This window comes from Chelon labrosus (genome assembly GCF_963514085.1).
Source record: "Chelon labrosus genome assembly, chromosome: 10".
Taxonomy (NCBI): Eukaryota; Metazoa; Chordata; class Actinopteri; order Mugiliformes; family Mugilidae; genus Chelon; species Chelon labrosus.
In genome coordinates, this window is record NC_140360.1 from 9,882,704 (window position 1) to 9,894,128 (window position 11,425).

The 11,425-nt window shown below is 42.7% G+C and overlaps 1 protein-coding gene across 3 annotated transcripts in view; it reads right to left on the reverse strand.

Annotated features, from left to right (window-relative positions):
* The window catches only part of chl1a (cell adhesion molecule L1-like a), a 49,113-nt gene extending 38,759 nt beyond the window's left edge, over positions 1-10,354 (reverse strand). For 2 of the 3 annotated variants that reach the window (XM_084553723.1, XM_084553720.1), the window contains exons 1-2: positions 10,164-10,354; positions 9,966-10,037 (exon numbers count right to left, since the gene is read on the reverse strand). The gene's annotated coding sequence lies outside the window, so the exon portion shown is untranslated. Of the gene's footprint in view, positions 1-1,309; positions 1,326-9,965; positions 10,038-10,163 lie in introns of those variants that run through there. The other variant, XM_084553722.1, reaches the window with a different exon arrangement.
* Between the last annotated feature and the right edge of the window lie 1,071 nt (positions 10,355-11,425).

The window sequence follows — 11,425 nt, forward strand, 5'->3', positions numbered from 1 at the left end:
AGGCTTCGGAGCTATACCGCTTTTTTTTTTATCCCAATTATACTATCCTGTCTTACAATACGCTGTGAAGTGTTATTAGACGCTATTGACGGTGCCGATTCATGTAGGCTAAATATATCTGCAGCACACCGTATTGATAAGTTCTATTCTGTTAGTTGACATTGTTGCTGTGGTTGTGGAGCGTGTTTTTTTTTTTTTTTTTTTTAGCGAGAGACGCATATTAGAAGTGTCAGACTGGCGGTGTTTATGGTGTTGGCATGGTTTGCGGCCGACAGTAGCCCGTGTTCAAGCTTCAGTTACTTTGCAGAAAAGCCTCCGTAGTTTCTTTTGTGCAAGACGCTACAATATGTAATCAGGTTAAGAACACAGATTTCATTGTTGCAAAGCATTACTTTCTACTGCACTAGTCGACTCCACTTTCACCACATTAGTCGACTTTAAAAAAAATCCGAAGACGTTTGACACCTAGTGTGTGTGAGAATGTAGTTTTTAATTACATTGCCTTCTTTTTAGAAAATCTTAAACTTTAGGGAATATATTCAGGTATTCTCAAATATTTTTTAGTTCAGTGGAAGAAACTCTTTAGGATTCATCAGTGTCGTAAAGGAACTGCTCCAAAGTTACCTTGCGAGGAGGGTGATTCTCGAGAGATTTGTGAGAGCATGAGATCACACAAAAAATCCATTTTGCCAGGCTTTAAGCTTCGTGCCTGTTATCGATCCTCAGAGGTGCGGGCTGATGGGTGTTCTGTGAGGAGCTGCTGGCTGCTACTGAATGTGCATGCTGGGAAAAGGGAACGCTGCGACTGTGAGACTTTTCTTACCAACATGCTAACTAGATGTGATAAACAGTGATAGGGAGATGGTTCATGGTTCAATTATCAGACAAGTGTTTGTTTGAAAGCCGCTGCCCTTCCCAAGGAGAACGTCTCAAGTGAAGGATGAAACGTGTCTGGTCGAGAGGTAGTCGCACATTACTATCATCACTCTCAAGTGCTCACCTGGCCTTTTAAACACTGAAGACCTAGACTGTGCAGTCAAAAAAAAAAGATCTTTTTGTCACTTTGTAACAAACAAATTCGTGCTTTAGTTCTAACAGCTTGCACCTGCAGGCTTCTCAGTCAAGACAAGAAGAGAATGAAAAGTAATCCCACCATACCCCACCTGTTTGGCGGCATAAAAAGAGTCTGAGACAGGACTTCAGGCTTTATGTGTGACAGCTGTTAAGCGAGGTCCGCACAGGAAAAGTTAAAATACGTGTCATCAATTAAAACAAACAAATTAGATCATTACACATGTGAGAAACTCACCTGAGATAGATAAATCTCTCGTCCGCCTACTCTCGATGAGCTGGCAGTGATCAAACAGTTTCAAAGTATCTGCCGAAACATGTCAAGAGAATAAAGCTCCTGAGTCACATCAAAGCACACCCACAAAGCTCATCCTCAAACATGATTACATCTGCAGCAAGCTTTGACAAGAGCTCACAACACGCGCACACACTCCCTTCGCCAAAGCATAAGTGAAAACAAATGCATTCCTATATAACAACCCTGCACCAGATCTTTGCTGTTCAGTTTGTTTTGGAACAGCAGGGGGTGATTCAACTGTACGATGATATTTGGAGGATGTCTGCGGTGCTGTTAAACTGGATCGAATTAAACGCTAAAGTATTTCTGTTATTTAACCTAGCCCGTTGTCAAAACAATAGCAACATGTGTCAGTACAACACAATACAATTCAGCAGCACCACAAACCGCAGCCTGGAAAAAAATGAAAACCAACAGCTTTCTCAGTTATTTGAAACAAATGCTGAATACCAGAACCTTCATAAAGATAAGATTTGATGGAGGACTCTTATATAAGGATGCATTTGTTTTCCAGCTGTGTACGTAATGAACTGGCAAATAAGTTTTGTTTTTTGAGACAGAAAACTCATTTGACTGGAGCCTTATCTTTTCATAACAGTGCCACTTCAAGCCACGTTATCATCTCCTGCTAGATAATTGTGGTATGTGCGGGGCTGACAAAATAAATGTGTGACACTGACAGCAATAAAGGAACCTGAGGAATTTTATGAACTGTTTGTGTTTCTGGATGACTGCATTTTCTTCCTTGTTTTCACCTGGTATGCCCTTGATCTGTTAAATAAATGCTGTGGCTCAGAGCCAGCAGCACTTGAGGACATGCATCGCTTTGGTAGGTCTAGGTTACTCTCAGGACAACTACCATAGGACTTGTTCCTTGCATCACCCTGTGTGAGCAACAGCGTCACTGCTGTCTAACACAGACCCATGACAGCAGTACCCCTGTGAAAGTGTCAGGACCTTGCTTCATTAGCATATTTGGAACATCATGAATGAGAGTGTTTGTTCTGGTCTGTGCGCTCAATTGAAAGGATCCATTAAAGGGTGTTTATGGGCCTCTACTGTGTTCAGTCGGAAGTTTGCGAGCTGGTGTACGGAGGAAAGGGCCAAAAGAAAAAGGTGGCCCGGATCAGTCCATACGCAGATGACACACCGCTGGACGCCTTTCAGCGTGCGAACAGGTGCGCCACATCACAAGTGGCAAGATCTGTCAGGTTCATAAATGTTTCAGCACTGACTCGGAACGGGCTTTTAGCCAGCGTTTCTCTTCTCTTTCAGAGCCAAGTATCAGGAGAAGCTTGTTTACTGGAAGTCAGAGATTGCAACATGTCCCGTGGCAACTCTGCTCATGAACAATTCAGAAATACCGGATCTCTCACACAAAGGTGGTTTATAAAATACCTCAGGTTATTATAAGACTTCAGTAAAACATATGATACTTATGATAAAGTGCACAGTCTTCTTTATTCTCACGGCTCTTGCATTGCATATTGAACCTCACTGCCATGTTGGTGCCAGCCTTGTCACCATGTCACCTCTTTCCAGGGCTCCACCCGGCAATGTGTTCGATATAAGTAGACATTAAAGGGGAACTACTGTTTTTAACAACCTGGACATTATTTCTAACGTAAAATACGGTTGTTTACTCACCCATATAACTTTTGTGTAATTTATATTCCTGCGGGAGATATTTAGATCTGCGTATATCCATATAGTGGGAGTGACTGGGGCACCGAAACGTAGCCTCTAAATAACGCATTATCTGCCACGAAACTCGTTCATTTCACCAAAATTTTGTTATCGTACGCTAGTGCGATTCCTTGTTGAGTCTGGAGTTATGCTGGTAAGACAACTCGTGAAATGAACGAGTTTCGTGGCAGATAATGCGTTATTTAGAGGCTACATTTCGGTGCCCCAGTCACTCCCACTACATGGATATACACTGATCTAATTATCTCCCAAAGGAATACAAATTACACAAACGTTATATGGGTGAGTAAACGACCGTATATTGTGCCAGAAAAAGGTCCAGGTTGTAAAAAACAGTAGTTCCCCTTTAAATTGTTTGATTTTGGAGAAGGAAAAGGAAAATGTTGCTAAGCATAGTGTGGCACTTTCGGGGATACTATGGAATAATGCATGATGCGTGTTTTAAAGGCATATGTGGATGGATGTGTGCATTAAACAGATTTTTTTAGTTTTATTTTACTTATTCATTGATTTATTTCTCTGCACTTACTAAGATTGTACTACTGCTGTTTCTGTTAAGGCACCTTTAATTGTGTTGCATTGTACAATGACAATTAACTAATCTTATCTGATCATATGAAGTAAATAATGTTATTTAACTTACTGAAACTACTGGCAGTGGACTCGTGATAAATTAGTGAATGAATATTAAGATTTGTCCACATTTTCTTCACTCTTCAGACATGATGCTAGCTAACCTCACCAACCATACTGACATCAGTTAATCTCAGGGTATCCCAAACCTCGCCACTAATGCATGCCACACCTGCCCAGGGCTCCATCTCAAATGTTCGCATGCTGAGCGTGAATGCATGGTGCGTGTGACATGTCCATATTTTCTCATATACATCATTAATTTCCTCAATAAGTCTTGGGTAGTAACCTTAAATGCGGCAGAATAACTGTTGCCATGGTTACCTGCAGTTTAACACGCCTCAGGCAGTTCTAAGACAGCTGGTTCAACTGTTGACCAGAAATATGTTTGCAATTTCCTCCCACAGTTTAAAGCTGTTTTACAGTTTAATAGAAGGAATGTCTCCATGGTAAAGTAATTATTCAAGTTACCTAAAAAAAACAGTTCTTATCTGCCAGAATATTCCTCGTTATCCGATTTATCTCAGCGGATCAGGGAGATACGATGGCTGATTTGGCTGAACGTCGACATGGTCTGGTGGCGACGGCTCAGATGCATATCGGCACCTGCTGCAACGGCGGCGCAGTGAGCTCGCTCAGAGCAAGGTTGTGACCCAAATGTTGAAAGAGAAAAGGAAGAAAAGAAAGGAGACGCACCAATAGCAAGAGGGGGCCTGGAGAAGAGCGGAGAGTTTGGGGAATTTTGGGGGTGATATCTATGGCACAGGAGAGAGCAATCCATGGGAATTCATCTCATTAACATATGAATCAAATTCCAGCAGCAGCAGCAAAAAAAAAAAAAAAAAAAAAAAAACACACAAAGTTCAGAGGCTCTTGTTGGGAATACCAGCAGCAGATAAGCGAAAAGTACTCCACTGAGCGATAGGATCAAATTTAAAGAGAAAATGTGATAAATCTAAAACAACATATATCACTACCAGCAGCAATAAAACATGCTTGTAAAATACTTTTGTAATGTGTTTTGCCACGGGGGGTGAACCTGAACCCAAGCGTGTACATTAAATTACATCTTAATCGTGTCAGATTGATAATAGAGATGCAATCGGTTTGAACAGTGACAGAAAATGTATTTGTTAAGATCAAATTGTCATTACTGAGCAAAAATACCCTTATAAAAGGCACTTGTCACTATTTTCTCGCACTTTATAGGCTGATAAATGACAAAAATGATCAACTGACTGATCAGCAATAAGAGAAAAGTTGCAGCACTTGCGGACAATCCAAACTAAGCATAAGACAATCATTCATTTCACATGTTTTTAAAGGTAAATAACTAAATACATTTATATTAAATGATTAAATGATTTTTATTTAAGTGTATCAATTCTTGCTAAGTAGCTATCTAAACTAACTGAAATAAACGTTACCTATTTTGCACATTCGACATAATGTCACAAACCCTTTACGCCCTCTACATTTTGTCCCACAGGTATAAATACAAATTACACATAATGAAGAACATTAGTAATCCTATAATGTATGTATACAAACACTTTATTAATACTTAATTCTTAAGTAAATCTTGTTGATAAAACTCTTAACGCTTACTCACTTGTGCCAACGCTATTTCATTAACATTAACAGTGCTCTAAATGCTTCATACGCCGTAAATGTGTCACCTCATCAGCGAAAAAAACAAACATGTTTTGAGTCTGCGTTACGTCTCTCATCAGCAGTGGGAACCTGTCTCGACTCATGTCGATCGCCTCAGCCTTAGAGCGGGGCGAGCATGTATGAACAAGGGACTCATGCGTCATGGGAGAATTCTTTACCCCTCATAATGTTTGCACACACATGTGCCTGCTCTACGTTCAGGTCCGGTTTCGGCCGTGGTTGCCGACATGCCCCGATTGTGATCAGGCCTAAACTGCGTTACCTCTGCCTAAAGTTCCAGGAATGGAGTAAAACAGAATCTGAAGATCTCATGATAAACCTTGCGGGAGGTGACCACACAGAGAGAGGATGTTTACTTCACAGTCTGTCGACAGGGACACGCTGTCACAGTCAACAAGGCACTGCGCTGTAGATGTCACAACTTATTTCTGTATTTCTGTCTCAAAGTGAGTGAGTGTCTTGAATGAGGGGGCTTCACAGTGAGGGCACTGTTCAAAAGCAAGAGTCCACATGAATGCCATGAAGAGCATTTCGAGTGCCAACAAACCATGTTCCTCACTCTCCAGGAGGAATGCAGCCTATTGTCAATTGAACTTGTCCAAAAGCTCCTGAAAGTGCAGCACACGGAGGGGGTGGAGGCAGGCTGGGGGCAAGTATACGTGACCGCCCTCAAAGTAAGATCATTCCGCTAGTCTTGTGTTTCACTGGAGAAACCTCAGTTGTTCCAGTTCAGACGGGGTGCAAAGTTATTTGTGCCCCCTGTGTGAGGCGTTGATTTCACCAAACATTTGTCGGCTGGAGCGGTCGCGACCTTTGCTCTCGGTAGTTAGGAACCGCCGGCGTCGAGAAGCCATGGCAACGAGAACGCTGGTATCTACGCTGGAAACATTTACTGGGAATTTTTAAGACTTTGCCACAGAGTAAAAGCTCAATCTGCTGAGGGGTGACGGGTTGACGCTAACAAATCTGTCGACAGCTGTTTAAAAAGGAAAGAAAGGCTAAAGATGCCATCACTTTCTGCCTATTTTAAACCACGCCGTCGAGCGGTGGAGAGTTCCCAAGTCAGTGTCTCCTGTAAATATTTCACAGGCATTCCAAATGTGGACTGGCTGTCCTCGGAGCAGGGCAATAAATTCCCTCAGCAGATACACACATCAGACAGTTTAGGGTCTCTTTCATGGCCATTCTCTATCAACGCCGCCCAAGCATCATTAAATAATTGAGTGGGAAGTTTGGAAGGAAACCCTGCACGTCCTTTTACAGCACAAAAGCAGGGAGTCACAACACAAAACTGATACTCCCAGCAGGAAAGGCCATGGGAACGACACAGCAGAGCCACCTGTCACTCTTTATCAAAACTTTCCCTTTGGATGCTTTTTATTCATTCAGTTTGCGTCAGGGGCCGCGCGCAGACCGCGGATGGCTATTATTGTACTAGGTTCTAATTGCGGAGCTGCAACAAAGATTAGAACAAATCCAAAACAAACGCGGAGATCAGGTCGCGGCGCTGCGTTCCTGACAGCTGCTAACTTCATTCTCGAGAGCAGCACTTCTTAATTCATTCATGTATGCAGTATTCTCAGATTATCAGCTTAAATAGTATTTAAACAGTTAATCCACATGAAGGCTTTCTCTGACACTACTCATATGTAAAGTATCTGATTCACATTCTTTCTTTTCTGCATGAGTAAGAGATCCTTTAAGTCTACTTTTAAGCACTCTCTGCGTTTTGTTTCCCACAAAAAAATTGCGATGTACGACTAAGAGTATATTAGTTCTTAAAGCTTTGCACTTTAAATAATTTCGCAATCTTATGCCTGTGCTTGTAATCCTGTGCTACGCAGTGATGAAAAACCTGTGATTTAGCTGGTGTGATTTTGTTAATTGGTTTCAGTCTTAATTTCTGAACTTTCTGCTTCTCTAATCAAGTGGATCTCCAGCTGGGTCTGACATAATCAACAAAATTTCAACACAGAATTTGCTGTGAGAACAGCAAACAGGCACATTAGACCTCCTTAAACGTCTCTGGACGCCGGCGAAGAGCCGCAAAAAGATTTGTTCTACCGCCATAATCGATTATTAGGCCGTGTTATATTTTTCAAGCGGTGGCGTCACGTCGATACCCTAATTTTGTTGACTATAAGTGAGTGGCACTTTGGAGTTTTATTCTTCCCAATGCATCACTGATTAAGTGGCTGCGAAGCTCACCCCCTGCCTGGTAAGGCTCTTACATTGCTGCTCCTAATGGATAACAATGAGCCGCTCTGATGCTGACCGCAGCTAAACATGCTCTGTTCTGTCACGACACATTTGGCAGCAATTTAAATCCATCCGATGCACCGAGCAACAACAGGCTGCGTCAATATGCTGCCTGCAAAACAGCAAAATAATGTGTGCTAATACTGAGTTTTTATATGGCGTTAAGAAGGTATATTTGTTGGTTTTCCATTTCTGTAACGCCAGGGTTTGACCTACAGCAGGAAGGTCCACTTATACAATTGCAGGGGTTGCTGAGAAGCAATTATCTTGTGTTTCTTCTTTGGAAGGCAGAGTAGAGAGGTGGAGACAGCATGCCTAACAAGTTGCAACATGCTGGATATACCTGTCCTGTAGACAAAGAGTATAACCCCTGAAAAAAGTAGCAGAGTGTGATTTACAGGGATTGTTACATTTATGTTCCCTCAGTGATGCCACCGGGGAGCTATTTGCTTTGGAAAGTTTTGATTTCCATTTCACGGTGTCAAAGCATAATGGCATTTCCTGCAAGGATCCACTGTCAGTTCGCGTTCAGTCGCTTGCTTGATAAGAAGTGCTCTCAGACAAACCACCTGCCATCTGACATTTAGAATTTATCATCCTCTCTGTGGCTTTAATGAGCCAGAAAATGCTGTAAAGTCATGAATATGGAAGGTTCAGTTTATATTTGTGGGGGAAGCCTTTAGTCACAACAGCTTCTAAGTTATGGGGAGCTGCTTCTTCTCCTAAATAGTGAACTGAGTGTCTTTGAGTTTTGGACTAAGGCCCGGACAAAAACATCTGAAGACAGAAACCGTGGTGGGTGGTTTCCGCTGTTTTCTTGCTCGAGCCACACATTTCCAATCGGGAATAACACAACGATCAGCAAGTCCACACTTTTGAGAAGCTAGGACAAGCACATTTTTGTTGAATGTGCATGCAAACTGACACAGCTGTAAACATAAAGAATGAAATCAAACTGAAGCCTGATGGGAAATCTGTTTTTAGTCTTCATCGTATGCAGTCATGAAGCTTTGCTTCAGATTCCCTTCCTTTGGAGAATGCCTTCAACAAGCTGTTATACATAATAATGAATCTAGCAGTTGTTACTATGAGATATACATATACACCAATCAGCCACAACATTAAAACCACTGACAGGAGAAGTAAATAACGTATTTGTGGCAATTCACTGTTGCTTCTGGGACACTTTTGGACCTGGGATTCTCTGATGAGTGGATGTTACTTAGACATGTACCACCCACCTAGACCAGATCAGACACCCACATACACGAAGGCGGTTTACAAACAACTAAAAAAACGTGAAAAACAGCACAATGTGTTGACCTGGCCTCCAAATTAACTAGATCCCAAACTGATCAAGTATCTGTGGGATGATCTCAAGCCATAGAACCCAAAGGCCCCCATTAACAACATTATGTTCCCAGACACCTGAGGACACCCTCAGAAGGCCCATGTCCATTCTCTGATGAGTCACAGCTGTTTTGCAGGCACAAGGGAGACCTACATGATATAAGGAAGGTGGTCATAATCTTATGCCTGATCTGTGTAGGTCTACACAAGTAATTTTGTTCTGATACCGATACCACTAAGAGCAGACTTGCAGAGTGTGAACACACACTGTCATACATGCTTCCATAATCTGAGACTTTATGACCCCTTAACATGAGAACTGAATCTAAGAGAGAGCTCGCAAAGACACAAAACAGGAAGTTCAAATTAAAAGTCGACCCTGTTCTCATGTAACTGCTCGCCGTACTGTAAATTCATTCACTGAAAGTTTCACCCAAACATCACCGCAGGGGGGCGAGGCTCCCCCCAATTAGCACATTTCAGTCTCAAGTTGGGTCACACACCGAAAGGGACTCGACCCGTTTCGCTGTGACAAAGCCGCAGAGCCCTGAATAGGCCGGCGCTCGCCCACTGTCTGAGCGGCCAGACAGAGAAACAGAGAGGGAGAGACTCAGCTAATCTCGCTATGAATAACTCACACAAATCCAGACTTTCACAAGCACCTTCGAACGAGGCCCTTATCTCTTTTGCAAGTCAAGCTTACTCACTTTCTTTATGTCCTGTAGTGAGTTCATCCTGAAATCATGTCTGTTAGTTTAAAGGGCCACATCAGGTGTGAGAGAACAAAACCCAACTGCACAGGTACATTTTGATGGCAGCCCTCAGTCTAATTAACGATCTTAAGGAAATTCATGTACAGTTTTTGCATTTTGGATATAAATAAACCATGATGGGATCTAATGCACACATGCCATTAGTCTTGGATAAACAATGAAATCAAAACTTATTCAGGCTTGTCTGGCATTGCACTTACCTCGCATGAGTGCAGATCAGTTTTAGAGCTCACAATTGAAAGCCTTTAGCTGGAACCTGCTCCTGATGTAAGCTGATAAACAAAACACACGCCATTTGATCAGTTGATAAGTTTTGACTTCGCGCTGTCACCGTGTTACGCCTCTATGAGTGCCAAAAGCATGGATAAGATGACGCCGAATTTCGCTGCGCAACTCACCCATGAGAAGAGCGGCAAGGAGAGGAGCTGTCACTTCTCTACGGGGAAAAAAGCGTGCCGTTCACAATTTAAACGTCCGCATCATGAGTGATGCTAAAGGCATGGCAAACGTCTCCCACGGGAATACTTTACCGCAAGTTAGGTGCGTTAAATTCCTTGAGTGGCGGCCAAAACTGCGCAGCACAACAGCTATAACTATGACTCAAGCCCCCGCAAGGTCGTCTCTCTCTATTTTGGAAGCTGCAGAGGTCAAAGGACGGTAGTGTGTGTGTGTGTGTGTGTGTGTGTGTGTGTGTGTGTGTGTGCGCGCGCGCGCGCGCGCGTGTGTGTGTGTTGCACGGCTGCTGTCATATGCTATAACCGGCTATAGGCTGCCTTGGAGTCAAATATGCGCGTAAACGTGGGGACATATTTCAGTCCGCGCGTGTGTGTGTGTGTGCGCGCACGTGGCTTGTCAGTCAATTGAGGTAAAGAAACGAAAGTCATCAGTTTTTTTTTGTTGTTGTTTAATTTATTTCTCCCAGAACAGAGCCCCCCCACCCCTTATAAAGCTCAGTTACATTTATTAACTCCTGAATTCAAAGTGTAATCACTGCTCATTCGTGCACATAATTACCCGCTCCCTTTATATCTTTAATGCAGGATGAATAGCTGCTGAGTGGACCTTTCTCCCTTTCCATATATCTGCCATGTGCCTGCTGGAACTTTCAAGCTGACACCGCTGGAGAACATAATCATAATTTCCCTGGACAAGTGCTGCTTATACTCTGCTTTCATGCTGTGCACACCGTAGAAGAAAAGAGAAAAAAAGAAAGCTGTTTGTACAGTATTAGTCCACACCCATGTGAGTTCACTCCATGCTCCAGCGCTGCAGCCCACATATCAGATTTATGACTAAATAAACCCCATTTGCACACACAAAGAATAAAAAAAAATTAAAAAAAATGTGTGTTTCGCTGCACAAGAGTTAAGAGGACTTGCAACAGGGACTGCTTTTTTCGTGCGTTTAAAGTGAGGATGTGTGGCCGAAGAGCAAACTGAGAGCTGAAGACAAGAAGATTTTCAGTTCTCTGTTTAGAGCTTTTGAGCATTTTACCGTCTTTCACCATCCAGAAGCCAAACTGAGACCTGACCGCACTTGTTGAGAGGCGACGTCGAGAGGTCACACCCTGAACCGATTAGTCAGTCATCAGAAAATGAGTCAGCAGCCATTCTCATAACCTATTAACCATTTAAGCGGCAATGCCGACGGTATTCTTGTT